This window comes from Pteropus vampyrus, unplaced genomic scaffold (genome assembly GCF_000151845.1).
Source record: "Pteropus vampyrus isolate Shadow unplaced genomic scaffold, Pvam_2.0 Scaffold12, whole genome shotgun sequence".
NCBI classification, from domain to species: Eukaryota; Metazoa; Chordata; class Mammalia; order Chiroptera; family Pteropodidae; genus Pteropus; species Pteropus vampyrus.
The window spans coordinates 5,592,633-5,608,726 of record NW_011888793.1 but is presented as its reverse complement, the minus strand read 5'-3'; the positions used below and the strand labels follow the sequence as shown (position 1 = coordinate 5,608,726).

The 16,094-nt window shown below is 35.1% G+C and overlaps 1 protein-coding gene across 9 annotated transcripts in view; it reads right to left on the bottom strand.

Moving 5' to 3' along the window:
* ARL14 (ADP ribosylation factor like GTPase 14) overlaps positions 1-16,094 on the bottom strand; it is a 121,059-nt gene that overhangs the window by 100,624 nt on the left and 4,341 nt on the right. Inside the window, exons 2-3 of one of the 9 annotated variants that reach the window (XR_002777620.1) lie at positions 3,558-3,742; positions 1,965-2,115 (exon numbers count right to left, since the gene is read on the bottom strand). The exons of 4 other annotated variants lie outside the window; for them this stretch is intronic. The gene's annotated coding sequence lies outside the window, so the exon portion shown is untranslated. Of the gene's footprint in view, positions 1-721; positions 906-1,964; positions 2,116-3,557; positions 3,775-15,147; positions 15,262-16,094 lie in introns of those variants that run through there. 4 more of the 9 variants (XR_002777622.1, XR_002777621.1, XR_897076.2 and 1 more) reach the window with 4 other exon arrangements.

Genomic DNA, 16,094 nt, shown 5'->3' with positions numbered 1-16,094 from the left:
AACAATGAATTACGTACTTAGTAGGACAATAGATAATGATGCAGGTGAAAATTTGGCATGCAGGAAAAATAAACTTATATCTATAGTAAATATATGTTTACAATGAGAAAAAATTTCTGCCCTCTCTATGATAGAAAGAGGCCTATGTAATTAGTCTGCCACTAGGTAGCTGGTTGATATTCCAGTGCTGGGGAGGGGGATTAGGGCTGAGCTATTGGTTGCTGCTGCAGGTATGTTCGGCACTCAGAAGTTGAAGCAACCTAATCAGCTCCAATTCGGGAAGTTGATGTTGAATCTACATAATCTCCTTCCCTGCCACTGTGGAGACTTTTTAAATGAATCTGTTGAACAAACACTAAGATGCCTGGCTGGGGAAAGGCCATTTTGTCCACCTATTATTGAGAATCTCCTCTTCAGGAGTCCTTGACAAGCATCCACATGGGACACAGTTATTCTCATACAGTAAGTATGAGAATGTCACCGATAGGTTCTGTGAGTTTAAGCAAAACAACATATAATGAAACCAGTTTCACCATAGGCTAATTGTTATAAAGAATAGTTAAGCTCCTATGGCATCTTATCAACATTATAAAAAAAATGACATTGGATGAAACAATGTTATTCAGGACCTGCTGTACTCTGGGTACAATCTAAAGATATCCATCCATGCACTTCTTTCCCCACATCCTCTGTCACAATCTTTCAGTCTTTTTTCCATTACCTGACTCAGCTCTGCCCATGAATCAATACAGATCCACATATCAGCACATCTCCTTCCATACAAAATAGACCATGAGGTGTTCCTTCTAAAACTCACACATATGTATCTGCTTGGCAGAAAGTCACTGCCAGTATGAGAAAACTTTGATAATAATTTCTTTTCCCATGTGAAGCAGAGGCAAGGTCATCTGTTGAAAGCGAGGAAGAAAGTTACAGAGTCAGAGATTTGAGGAATTTAAAAGGTTTAAAATAGCCACATACATGTGTGTATGTGCACAAATACATATATGTGTATGTATACACAAAAAAGAATATTATTCAGCAATAAAAAAGAATGAAATCTTGCCATTTGTGACAACATGGATGGACCTAGAGGGTATTACGCTCAGTGAAATAAATCAGAAAAAGTCAAATACCATATGATTTCACTTATATGTGGAATCAGAAAAAATGAACAAACAAAACAAAAACAGATTAATAGAAACAGAGGTCAAACTGATGGATATCAGAGGGGAGGGGAGGAAGGGGGATAGATGAAAAGGTAGAGAGGAATACAGTCAATAATACTGTGATAACTTTCCACAGTGACAGATGGTTACTAGACTTAGTGTAGTGATTACATCATAAGGTATATAAATGTCAAATCACTATATTGTATACCTGAAACTGATATAATTGTATGTCAACTATACTTAAATAAAAATAAAATAAAATAGCCACACATGAGAGAGAGCTGATTTAGAAAACAAAAAATGATTTGGGGATAGTTTTGAAAGTGTCAAATTACATGGTTATGTGATTTTTCTCCAGAAGCCCAGATTTTTCACCAGAAATAAGTCACTAAGAAGCAAAAATCACCACAATGGTCAAATACAGCACATTTACTGCAACCTCAAGACTATTCATTCACCTGTGTTTAAAAAGAATTGCTAGTTCACAAAATCAATTTATTGGTAATTCTACCTAAATGAGTGTTATTATTTAGATGTTAGATTTTTAATAGCTTATGTCTAAGGTATAAGAGTAATGTATAAAAATTATTTTTTTCAAATAAGTATTACTTAGCATAACTTTAAAATCTATAAAATCAATCGATAACCATGGTTGCCTCTGGGAAAGGGAATTGGGGGGCTGAAAGACAAAAGTGAAGAGAGACTTACTTTTTACTACATACACTTTTGTAGATTTGAATTTATGGCTATACATAAAAGAACCAATACAGTCCTTGATGTGTCCAGACTCACCTGATAGGAGTACGCTTCTCTGAAAGGACAGGGATCTGTACGACTGTGGCCTTTTGCCCGTTAGGTCCGCTCTATACCAAATAACACCTACCGGAGATTTTCTAAGCCATTTCTCAGTATCAGGTAACTGGAGGGATATTTTCCAAAATCTCTGTGGTGTGAATATCAATATCGCTGTGGTGAGACTATGAATTACTTATTTTTTCCTGTATTTTTCAAGCTTTCTATATTGTACATAGTCAGGAAAAATACATCATCATAAATATTTTGTCATGCATTTTCTTATTTATTTATCTATCCATGTATTCAATCTGTTTTTACTGAGTAGTCATGTGTGTGTATATGTTTTCTAAAAACTCCAATGTGTTGTGTTCTAGGAAATACAGAGCTAAAAAAAGGAAGCTTCTAGTTGCCTCAGTCTTTTTTAAGTGGGACAGAGTGCATATAAGAGTGATCCCTGCCTTCCAAGTATTTATAGACAGATATGTAGAAAAGTTCCCAATAAAACAGAATGCTATAAAAGCTATATATAACAAGCATTGTGCTATGGGAGTGAAGAAGAAACAATTCATCTTGGGAATATCAGGAAAGCTTTCCCTGAAACACACACACACACACTCATGCGCGCGCGCGCGCGCACGCACGCACACACACACACACACACACACACACACACACACACTTTGAGCTAGGTTTTGAAAGATGATTAAAATTTTAGAGAAGAAAAAGAAATAAAGTGCATTTCAGGTTGAGGAAACAGCATGGGCAAAGGCATGAAAATATGAACATGCATGCAAGTTTGGAAAAATGGTCTCCGCCCAGCGAGATAAAAATACGGTGTGCATGAAAATGCTTATGGGAGCAGAGTGACCAAAGAAATGGACAGATCATATTGCCTGAGGAATGCATTGGGAAGCCACTAAAAATGTTTGATAAGGAAGGAACAAGTTCCATTCATGTTTTAGGAAGATGTCATGCTTAGGCTGTGTGATAACCTAAAAATCACAGGCTTTGAAGTTAAGCAGACCTAAATTTGAATCTAGTCTTGTACTCACTAGAAGTGTCATTTGGGACAAGTCATTTAGCTTCTCTGTACCTTGATTTTATCATGTCAAACAAGAGTTGACGAATGGAAATCCTCAATATTTGCATGGCACATAGTAGAGGCTAAATAAATTATAGGTATTGTTCTTTTTATGGTAATGAGGAGGATGTATTATCAAATTAGGATATTGGATACATAAGCCAGTTCAGGGACTGATGCAGAGTCTAGGTGAGAGGTGATGAGAGCCCAAAATAAGTAATATAATGACTTATTAATGACAGATGAATATTAATATAATGAATATTAATGACAGACCATGAGATACTGACATCTTGTGGGTAGGGGCCAAGGATCTTATAAGGTACATGACTGCTCTCAATAACAAAGAATTATCTGACCCAAAAGGTCAGTAGTGCCAAGGGTTCAGGAACCTTGCATTAATAGAATGAAATCGGAGAACAAGTTGTACAAGCTTTCCTGAAAAAGAATTTTTAAATTATGAAATATTTAAAACATACTTAAAATATAATAAACATCCATATACTTACTACAAAAAATTTAAGAGATATTCATAACATAGCTCTTCTACATCAAGGAGAAAGAGGTGGGTCCATGAGTCTGGATAATACTTGAGAAACATCCTCGCCCTCTATGACTGAGAATCAGTTGTATCTGATGGAAGAGTACTTTAAATATCTTCAGGTAAAAAGTCCCTCATTCCTCCTTCACAGAACTTTAAAATGGAAAGTTTCCAAAAGGAATAATCTGTTAAATTAAGAGAATTTTCCCTTTGGTTTGTTAAGCAATATTAACAAATAACATCAGGATACATGGGAAAAAAAGAAAAATTGCAATGTCCTATCATGAAAACTTTCAACAAATGAAGCATAAAATTTCATGGAGACTTTGCTTAAATGGAATCAGACAGAAGAACCCAATCTAGTCTTACAAACCCCTCAGAGCTCCATCAAAATCTGACATTGGTGAAAGATTTAGTCTTAGTATGGGTATGACCTCAAGTCTGTATATTCCACTATGCATGTGATTTCTCCCATAAAATGCCACAAATATAAATGGTAAAAATTAAGTGACTCCTTTAGGATTTTAGTGAACATTAATGTTTACAAAGTAAGTAGAGAAATACAGACACAGAGACGTCAGACAGGTTTACACACCAGCCAAGGGACGACCCCTATAGTCAGGCTGATTTAAATTCACAACGTAGCAAATTTACAAGAATCACTCTTGGGCAAGGTAATACTACAAATGTAAAATCTGCACATGCCAAGGATCCACTGTATATCTGTTTAATCGTAATACCTAGTATGGCTCTCTTCTTTGATCCATGCCTCAGATCTTATTATATTTACATGCATTTGTATAATATGTATTTTTAATCCAGAAGGATTTGGCCACCTCAAGTAGAATTTTATGTAGATGACTTTATGTCTGTAGTTTAACATGCTCATGTAACTATCTAAAGCTGTACTGTCCAATACACTAGCCAATAGGCACATATGGTTACTGAGCATGTCAAACATGGCTCATCTAAATTGAGACATGCTGTGAGTATAAAAAATATGTGGGGTTTTGAAGACACAGTTTTAAAAAATGGAAAATATTCATTAATTTTATTACATTGATTCCATTTTAAAATTATACTATTTGGATATCTTGAGGTGAGTAAAATTTATTATTAAAATCTATTTCACCTGTTTCTTTTTACTTTTTAAATGTAGCTTCTAGAAAATTTAAAATTAAATATGTGGCTTGTATTATATTTCTAGCAGATGGTGCTAACCTAGAGCTTACCCTACACATCTGGCCACTTTTAAGAACAGGTACATTCCAATTCATACTTCCAATATAATATACATAGTATGGAACCAAACATTCAGACATCTTTTCCAGAAAAACATCTTTAGAGTGTACATTCTTAACAAATGACATTGTGTTAGATTAACTCTGCTAAGAGTTGTCCTATTCATGAGAGATTTTTATCAAGGAAGGAGTAGCTTCAGCCCTATTTCCTTAAGACAGAAACTGGTGGAATCAATTATAAAAGGTATTACTCTGAATATGTACATATATATGATCTCTGAGGGCAGAAGGAACAATTTTATGGTTTTCTTAAGGCAAAAGGCAACTTGATTAGACATTTTTGGCAGGTAAATAATTATATGTAGGAAGAGGAACCTGTAATATCTATTTTCTCAAAAAGCTTTGACCAAATTTCATGCTGAAAAGTACTAATAAATGGTTGGGAAAAGTGTGTCAGAAAAGCATTTTAGTCAAGATGTATTTGTTATCTATTGCTGCATAACAATATTACTATAAACTCAGTGACTTAACACAGATTTATTATCTCAGTTTTTGTTAAGTGTTTGAGCACAGTGACTAATACAAAGGTAAATATTTCCAATTAGGTTTATAAAAGTAGAAAATGAATCTATCTTGAAAACATCTATTGCTTTGGAAACTTGTATTCTATCAAAGGTAACAATTACTTTAAACAGTCATTCAAATTCTGTGACATTGGGGGAGGAGGAATATTCCATAAACTATAAATTAAAACGAAATTGTTTCAAATCTCTGATGAATGTTTCACTTATTGCCCTATGTTTCCATAGTTTGGTTTCTTTAGCATGGTTAAATTGTAACCTGAGCAGTACCTATTCAGTGATCCACAACAGGGTATTCTAATTTTTATTGTGCAATCGTTTATAAACTTTGGATCGTATCCACTTTACATGTAAGCAACACCAATGATGACTCTTAGGAAACCAATGCTGTGTGGCTCTTTCCAACAGTGCTGAGAATTATAGCCCAACATGTTTTTTTTTTTTTTTAAGTCTTTAAAGGCAAAGATTGAGTTGCAACAGGATTAGTTCATCACCTGCTCATCAACTTCAGCTTCAGAAACTGTTGTCTTTTTCAGAGAGGAAGTAGAAGACTGGGGAGCAGATCTGGAAAATTTGGTTTTTACTGGATAGCCTCCTATTGTTTGATTTTCTGTAGGTATTTTTACTATTTGCATGTATTTTCTTACAATAATTACAAACCACAACTTTAAAAACAAAAAGTTAGCTACAGTTAAAAAAAAAAAAACTATATAAGCAGTTTTTTGTATATTCCTTAAAGACAGTTGGTGCTTTCATCAAAGTTCCTTGGAACTTACCGATATTCTTACTATAAAATTCTCTATTTATTATATTATGTAAAAACAAAGATGAATCTCTATATAGTTAAGAACAAGTTAATTCTCTGTATTCTTAGAGTCATGATACCAAAAATGAACTGGAGTCTTCAAAATTCATATTTCTTTTTAATCAAATGTTTTTATCCCATCTCAACAATTTTTGTTAAAAGAAACAAAATGGTCTGGGTTGAATTTAGTTAAATTGTCTTTTATTTCTTAACCTCCAAGTTCCAGTGAATGTGCCATGTGCAGTGAAAATGCTTTTTTAAAAAGGCATAGAATCTGAACAAGTCATGAAAGGATCCAGTAACTGGGTAAGAAAGGGCTGCGGTATTGAGGTTAAGGTGCTAGGAAACAAAATAGGCAAAATCCACCTGGAGTCCAGGGTCCAAATTCACCCTGGAAACGAGCCCTGGAATAGATTGGCTAATGCCATCTGTGCTCATCTGTGGCTCAGTTGTACTAGTAAATTAAGTTATTAATGAATAGTGGGCAAAGAATTTTGGGTCACTTCCATTTCCATTCTTGGTGAGGTAGGCCCACTTAGGGCTCCAAAGTCCAGATCTAAACTTGTTTTGAAGAAGTCCACACCAGAACCTAGGACATCCATATTCATCAACAACTGATACAAAGATGTTTTTTTCTTCAGCTCTACATTAGTTCATAGAAACGGAACCAGTTATGTAAAACTTAAAAACAACTTGCTAACAAAGCCATCCGTTTTTCTCGACAACTTTTCAACATTCATTTAACTTGATGATTTTGTGCAAAAAAATTTCAGGGGTAGGAAAATTTACAGGATGGTCTATGCTAGAATACACAACCTCTGTACATAAACCAAGTATCTCTTTAATTAGCCTTAATATTTCAGATTTGTGAAAACCTTCAAGTAGAGCATGATGGGCTTGACCTATGTACTATAGTTTGGAAAATCTATTACAGTGATTGGAATATACCTAGTGTGCACCTATCCACCTTCAGTGTACACATTCACATACATGCACACACATTAGGGTCTATGTCACTACATATCAGGTTTTTATCCTATTCCATTATAGTGCCTTCCCATGGTAGAACAACTACCAACTAAACAGATTTTATCGAGCTTAATTTTCTTGAGTTGTCTTAGGAAAACAACAGTCATATTCAACATACATTTTTAAATTACACATACTCTCCCATTCTGAGAATGACTGTTCCGAGTTTACCATTCAATTCTTCTGCTAACAGCACCCTTCTCTCAAACATATTCCTTACACCTTTATGATGGCAAACTTCCAATTTACAATAATACAATGTAACATTACAAAAGATTGCTCTAATAAATTTTGAGTGAGTTTCTACATAAGTATAATGCCTCCATAATATATTGTGACATTTGCTGCCACTTATTAAGTTCATTTTTATTGTTTTGGCTTCTAAAAAAAATTTTTTTACACGCTTTTCACAAAATCACATTTAATGTAGTAAGGCACCACAGTCTTTGGATTGAAACTATAGGGCCTGATATCTAAATTATAATTCTCTACTGAAACAGTAAGAGAATTATACAATTATACAACAAAATTATACAATTTTCATATTTCATTTAAAATAATCATCTTTACTAAAATCACTTGATATTTATTTTAAAATATTTTAAAGCCATTTTTAAAAGTAAAAAAAATTCAGCAGCTTCGTTAATAAACCTGGAGGCAGCTGCCATGGGAGGGCTGTGGTGTGGCACTCAGCACTCGAACCCTGGAGTCAGGCTCCAGGCTGGGAACCTAAGTGTTCTGGTTTCTAATTCTGTCTTGAGTTCTGTCACTTCATTTTTGAATTCTAATTTATTTTGCTCTTTCCTATATTAATTTTCCTAATGTATTTTAGTTCATTTTGGAATAATATAATGCTTTAGATGTGCCTTTTTGAGCACATATTTCTGGAACGCTTTTATTATTTTACTTATTTTTTGTGTGAATTTAGTTTTCTTGAACTTTAAGAAGGAAGCTTGGTTCAGGTAGATTTTATAACTTATGGCAGCAGGCTTTGAGAGATTTTCTGACTGTTCTCTTCTTCTGTGTTAGCCTGGACCTTCTCTTTCCTTCTTTGCTGGCTCTGTCCTGCTAAATTTTTGTTGTGCTCCCAGCCACTTCTCCTTAGTGTGAGGCCCTAGCCTTAAAGTGAAACTGATGGTTTCACTTCAGTTTTGAGAGTTCATGGGATTAAACCACTCACTCTTGTAGGCTTTCCCTTGAGATCCTCAGTTTCCTAGTCACATAAGCTGTGTGACTTTAGACAAATCGCTCTGCCTCTCTGTGCCTCATTTTCCCATTTATAAAATAGAAAATGTAATAGGATAATGAGTTTTCACTCAATGTGGTTAAAACACTGACACTCAGTGATCACTTTTTAAATCTGTTTAATAAGTAATATATCCATCTGCATTTTCTTTGTGAACTCATCTTTAAATTGCAGAAACTCTCAGGTCAGCTGATCACCACTATCTGAAATCTTTAGTGCCTCAGGAAGTCTATTCAAGAGCTAACTATAGTTAAAGCTTTAATTGATCCAATAAACATACCTCATACTATTTTAGTTATTAATAAAAGATTAAAGAGAAAGGAAAGCTGTTCCTTGTGATCCTACTGAAGACACAAATGCCCTTGTCTCTGGTGTTTAGTCATTTCTCATTACATTTGTTTCACTTTTTCCCCTCCCTAGGCTTTCTAAGAACTTAGAGGTAACTTTATTTGTATATAATCAAATAGGACTTTCTCAACACCTGGAACCATTAGCAAAGGTGGCAAACACTCTTTTTAGAAAGACCCTGAAGAAACTTTTCTTGAAAGTTGAGAGCATTTTTAAACGTTTTTTAAATTCTCATTTTTTTATAGCTTATGATTTACTGCTTCAAATTTTTATTACCTATAGTAAGAGTGTGATGCTTCTTTAACCTGTTGGATCATATTTTTGCCTTTTTAAGCAACTTTGCTTTAAAACATATAAAAATCAAAAAAAGCTACATCAAATTTTTAAGTCAGTGCTAAAACATCAGCATGATTTATCTAGAAAAATATGACCAAAAAACCCAAAAGTATGTGTGGGGGAACTAAATGTAATGTGTGATTCTGGTTTAAATCCTGGACCAGAAAAATTTTTTTTCTTCTTTTTCTAAAAAGGAAGTTATTGGGGAAAATTGATGAAATTTAAATAATGTTTATAGAGAACAATTTTGTACCAATTTTCCTGACTTAGTAATTATACTGTGATTATATAAGAGAATGAGCTTAAAACATCTGGGGTAAAGAGGCATCATGCCTGTAACATACACTCAAAGAAAGAGTGCAGAAAAAGAGGATGTGAAAACAAATGTGGGAAAATGTTAACATCTGGGGACTCTGGGTGACAGGTATATGGGAATTCTTTGTACTATTCTCTTACAACTTTAGTGAAAGTCTGAAACTGTTTCAAAATAAAAAGTTTTTAAAAGTTGGGGGTTAAGAAGAAGAAAGATAGTAAGATTAATGTCCCTGAGGGTCTCTTTGAGCACTTGCAGCATTGTTAAATGTTACATGTAGAAGGCAAAGACATTATTTTAAAAGAAAAGTTGGGGGCTTAGAGTGCTCAATTATTTGGCTAGGAAGGCCAGTGTAAAATCACTCCCTAGAAAGTACTCACTTTGATAGGTGCACTGAAGTTTGATTCAATAAGCTGCCATTTCATATTAGCAGAATCCATGATATCCTAGTGCACTAATAACTCAGGCTAAGGCCATTAGAAATAGCAGGCACTATCAGATTGGCAAAGAGGAAGTTGAATTATTATGCTCAGTTAGCATGTGGGGTAATAATGGCGCTTCTAATTTGTTGGTGGGATTTAGGGTTTGTATAATCTAGTATAATCTTTTTGAGGAGTAAATCAGGTTGTATTTATTATATTGTAAATGTCTATACCCTTTGACTTAGCAATTCTACTTCTCGAAATTTATCCTAGTGAACAAAGATGTATATTCAAAGATGTTTATTCTGTCATAGCAAAGAACAAGAGACTTTATATGTCCATTGATAGAAGATTATATGTTATGGTTTATCCATAAAAAAGAGCATTCTTCAGCCATCACAAAGAATGAGATAAATGACAGAAAGCTATATCCCTAAAATAGTAAATGAAAAATCAGGTTGCAGAATAGTGTGCTTAGTATGATCCTATGTTATTTACATTTAAAAGATATATTACACAAACTTTTTTTGAAGATTGAAAGAACATACGCCAAAAAAAAATTGTGGGTAGGTAATTAGAAGGATATATGCTGCATTACCCGTGGCAGACGACATAATTTGCAAGGCCTGGCAAAAAATGAGACTGTGGAGTCCCTCATTAAAAAATTAAGAATTTCAAGATGATGATGACAGAGTATTAAGCCAAGTGTGGGGCCTTTCTAAGTGTAGGGCCCTATGTAGCTATATAGGTTTCATGTCCATGAAGCTGGCCCTATCTATGTACTACATTATACACTTAGTTTTTTGCTACACTATCCTATATATTACACAACAAAGTAAATGCTAGGATATATACTACACTAAGGGGTAGTATATGGATGGGTGGGTGGAAATATACTTGCTGTCTACACCCTTACACACACACTTTGTTATTTTGGGTATAGTAATAAGTGAAATATTTTGTGATACGTGCAATCCAAAGTGTGTTTAAATTATTTCTAAAAGAATGCTAAGATTAAAAATTTGCCAGTGTACCCTGGATCACTTCGCATGCCATGAGAGTGCCTCCAAGAGGACTGACAGATTCAACGAGGAGACAGAAATGTGCAGCTCTCAAAAGAGATTTCTGTGCAAATTTTAACTACTTTTAAAGAGGTTTCATGATAAATCAGGATAGATAAATGGTGCGTAATTTTTCCTCCTTTTATGTAGCAAGTAGAAGTATAAGAAAATAAGAACAAAAATTATAAATAGGAATTTCCTATCTCTAGAAAAAAAAAAATGGCCCTTCTAGGCCACCAAGAAATCAATATTTTTCTACTGATATAAATAGTTCTATAATGTCCTTGAATAACCAAATAATAGTATTACTAGTCATTAGTTGACTCGATCTGTCTACAAGTTAAATGTTTCCTCTGATGCTTCTATTTATAAGAACTAAAAACCTGGGAAGTCCAATTTGGGATCAGCATGGTAGCTTATGTTCTGCCATGTAGAACATCAAGGTTTGATTAGGCAGATCTTAGAGTTGTGGCCAAAAGGCAAGAGAACAAGACATTCTAATATCTAATGGGCTCTTAATAAGATAGTCTAACACTTACCAGGCTCTGATTTTTATTAGTCATGAGGACAGCAACTTTTAATGGGGTCTAATGAGTGTTGGGACAAGCACAAAGGTGAAAGGACAAGGATTTCCAGGATTCAAATGAGTGGGGAAGGGATGAGAAAAACATTAAAAGATTTGTTGCTAAAGAATTTTTTGAAGTCCATCATAAGGTAATGAGTAGTGACTAAGTCTAAATGACACACCAGGAGCTATAGACCTTGACTTCATAGGCATCTGGAGAATCTGTTGAAACTATGTGAGAAATTTTCCAAGAGACTTCAGGGTTTTGTATAACATAGTGACAGAAGTATAAACAGAAAGTTGATAAATCCTATGAGGTGTTGTGTATTTCAAGATTACTTTCTGTGCCTTAAAATGTACAATCTTGCACTATTTTTTAATTCATTTTCCAGAATTATATCTGTATACATGGTACCATATGTCACATATAATCTATGCTCGGTAATAGAGAAAAACAACTAAGAAATACATCAGAGTCTTACTTATATGTGATTATACAAGGAAGTCATTTGTCTTAGGGCATCAGTTCTGTCTTCATTAAAGTTATTAAAACCACTCATACTCGTGACATTTAATTTTCATTAGTTTGACTAACACTGCTATTCTCAAATTTCCAAATGGGACAATCATAGTCCAGGTGTAAGGTATTATGGAAAGAATCTATCATTTCCGCAAATGCAAAAAGAGCTCTATTTAATGCACTTGCCCTTTGTTATCTCCATAGATACTTAATTGCTTCCACCTTAAATATTACAATGACATTTTCTTTTAAAAGATATATGCACACATGTGTTTGACATGAAAAACTTTCTAATGATATCCTCTGAAGACTGAATGCGCTATGATTCAAGAAATACCGAGTTCTCCAGTAATGATTGTGTTGTACTTGATGAGAATGTTGAAGTGAGAATTCAAGCACAAAATAAGTGGTTGAACTGGATAATATTTGTGCTCTTTTCCAACTCTGAAACATCAGGAATATGAAACAATTCTCACAGGACTTAAACAGAGCAGAGGATGGTAGCAGGGAGAATGGAGAGGAGGCAAATGAGAGACACCAGGAAGATATCCTATTTATTCAGTACAATTTGCCATTGATTGATAATGGAACACAAGAGAAAAGAATGAAGAATCAAATACACAGTTTTCAGCTCAAGAATCGAGGCAGAGTAGCACCACTTATAGAAATGAGAATTAAGAATTAACAGGTTTTTCTTTTTTCATTGTTTATGAAGTAATCCCCCTGAACAGAATAACTAAAAATAGAGAAGTTAACTCTGAATTTCTGTTTTGTTTGTTGGTATCAGAGATGGTTCCAAGAGATCAGTCCAGATGTGGCAGGAGACTACACTCCTGACTGGACCTGTGAAGGCATGGCCCATGGCAAGAGGTTGGTAGAGGGAAACCAGAATGCCTGGCAAATGGGCTGGAATTCAGGAGCAGAGGGAAAACAGTTAATAGAGATGCACTTTGCCTCTTTGGGTATTTACTCAAGAACTAGGTCAGGCTTGAGTCTTCAAGGAGCTAGAGAAGGCAAGGGAGGCCAGAGGATGTGAGATTTAAGCTAAAAACACAGAACTCAGGATAGACTTCAAAGGCTCAATGGAGCCTGTCTTTTAGAAGAATATCAAGAAAATGCTAATTGAAAATACTCAAGAAAAAAACTAGAGGCAAAAAGGGACCCAGGAAAATATTGTATAAATCTATTCAGAAAGTAAAATGGAATTAGATATTATAGTCTATCCTGAAACATTAACTATTCGGTACATTTTTTGAGTAAGAGTGATATAACCATTATGTTACATTTACAGTACTTTGAAATTTTGCATGACACAGTATAACTGTTATGCCTCATTAGCCTTATTTTAACTCTGTCCTTACCTTAGGCTGAAACCACCTTACATGCAATGTTAGACCAGATCTAGTAGTCCCAAAGTATATTTCAGGAACCAATACCATCAACATTAAGTGAGCACTTGTTAGAAATTTGAATCTTCAGATGATGTGTCCCACTTACTAAATCAGAAATTCTGGGGATGGAGTCTGCCAATTTGGGTTTTAAGTCTTGCAGGTGGTTCTAAAGGCCTCTACAATTGAAAACTACTGCCTTAGGCATTTCAGAGATGGACTTCTTTAGAGCCTCTTTAGGAAAAAATACTCTTGTTTTCTGTCTACTCAGCATTACTCTCACTTCCGATTTCCAAATGTATAGTAGTTTTTTCCAACACCAAAGATTTCTGTGACCCCAGCTGGATAACCTACAATTTAACTCAGCTTTGATACTACCAGGAGATAGTGTCAGATCCCACAGGTTAAGGGCTCCCTGCCCCACTTCAGACACTAATCACAAGTTCAGGTGGTCACCTGTGCTTCTGACTGACCAGTTATAAACGGGAGGTTCATATAACCCCTTCCTGGGGTTCGATGAATTTGCTAGAGCAACTCATAGAACTTAGCAAAACAGATTACTTACTGGGTTACTGGTTTATTATAAAAGGACATAACTCAGCAATAGCCAGAAAGAGATGCATGGGGCAAGGGAATGGGGAAAGGGGCATAGAACTTCCATGTCGTGGTGAATTCTCACCATCCTCTCAGCACCTCCACGTGTTCGCTAAATAGAAGCTCTCCAAACCTGTCCTTTTTGGGTTTTTATGTAGGTTTCATTATGGAGGCATGTTGAATAGATCATTGGCTATTGAGTTAAACTCCAGTTCCTCTCCCCTGCCCAGACATCAGAGAGGGGTAGGACTGAAAGTTCCAAGGCCCTATTAGTTACTTCCCCTGGCAACAAGTCTCCCTATCCTTAGGGACTTTCCAAAAGTCATCACATTAACATAAACTCAGATATGGGTGAAAGGGGTTTGTTATGAATGACAAAAGACATCCAATTTTATTCTGAAACTATTTCTGAGCTGAAAAAGAAAGATGTTCATACAACTCATCACTTCGGAAATTATAAAGGTTTTAGGTGTTATGTGTCAGGAACCGTGGAGGAAAACCAAATATGCATTTCTTCATGTAAATCACAATATCACTAAAGTCCAGCAGAGATATGTGTTATAGGCCAGGGAGGTAACATGATTGTTTTGTCTGTTCAGGCTGCTATAACAAAATACTATAGACTGTGTGGCTTATAAACCATAGAAATTTATTTCTCACAGTTCTGCAGGCTGGGAAGTCTAAGATCAAGGTGATGGCTGATTTGGGGTCTGGTGAGAACCCACTTCCTCAAAGACTGCCATCTTCTCACTGTAACCTCACTTGGCAAAAGGACGAGGAATCTATCTGGGGCCATTTTTATATGGGCATTAATCCCATTCATGAGGGTTTCACTCTCATGACCTAATTACTTCCCAAAAGTCCCACCTACAAACTCCGTCACACTGGATATGAAGTTTTAACACATGAATTTGTTGGGAGGTGTAGAGGGGGGCTACACAAACATTCAGTCCATAGTAATGGTCAACTAGAAATGGTGGGGGTTTTGCAGATAGTCAAACTGGGGCTCCAGCACTTGTTAATTGTGTAGGGTCTTGAGCAAGTTGCTTAGCCTCTCTGAACCTCAGGTTCCTCATATCAAAAATGAACACTGAAGTTTATGTACCTACATGGTAATCACGGGTGCTGGCTCTGGTGTCAGTCCCATTTCAAATGCCACTTCTTCTATTTACTGTGTGATCTTGGGCAAATCACTAAACCTCTCTGTGCTTCAAATGTCTGATCTGTAAAGTGAGTAATAATAGACCTGTTGTGAGGATTCAATGAGTTAATATGTATCGTTTGCTTAGAAGACTGCCTACCACATAGTTACTCAATAATTGTTATCTATTTATAAGAGTAGTAATACAAATAAAAATGATAATAATACTTATCATAAATAAAACACCTAGACCTAGAATATGGTAGGTACTCAACATGTGGTAACAATTATTATTGTCATTATAAAATTCTTCTCATAAAGCATAGTTATAAGAAGTTCCAGTATATAGGTACTCCCTGATAATTTCATATATTCTTTGTATTCTAATGTTTTCCCTCACCTCTGAATAAGCTCTATGGATTACATAAATACCAATTTCCTGGTTTTGATAGTGTACTATAGTTATATGAGATGCGATTATGGGGCGGGGGGCTGAGTGAAGGGTATATATTTTTACACAATTTTTTTTGCCAACTCCTATGAATCTGTAATTATTCAAAAATAAAAAATAAAAGAAAAAAATAGGGGTAAGGAATTTGTCTGAAGTAAGAATATTGGGGTAAGAGGTTGGATTTATAATCCATCTACTCCTCAGTTCCTTTTTTCCTAGTCCCTAGAATCCTCACTTCCCCTTTACCTTTTTAGGCTACTGGAAACCATGGGAGCCTGATTGGTAAGAGGTAGTCCAGGCTTCCATATCAGGTAAGGTATGAATTTGCAGAATATCTGATCTATGGAATTCTAAGTGTAAGGAACAATGTAATCTATGTAATTTCATCACCTAACAGTTCCTGGTTATCTGTTATATAATAGTAGAAATGCAAATAACGACAAAGGAGATGTGCTCCTCCTGAC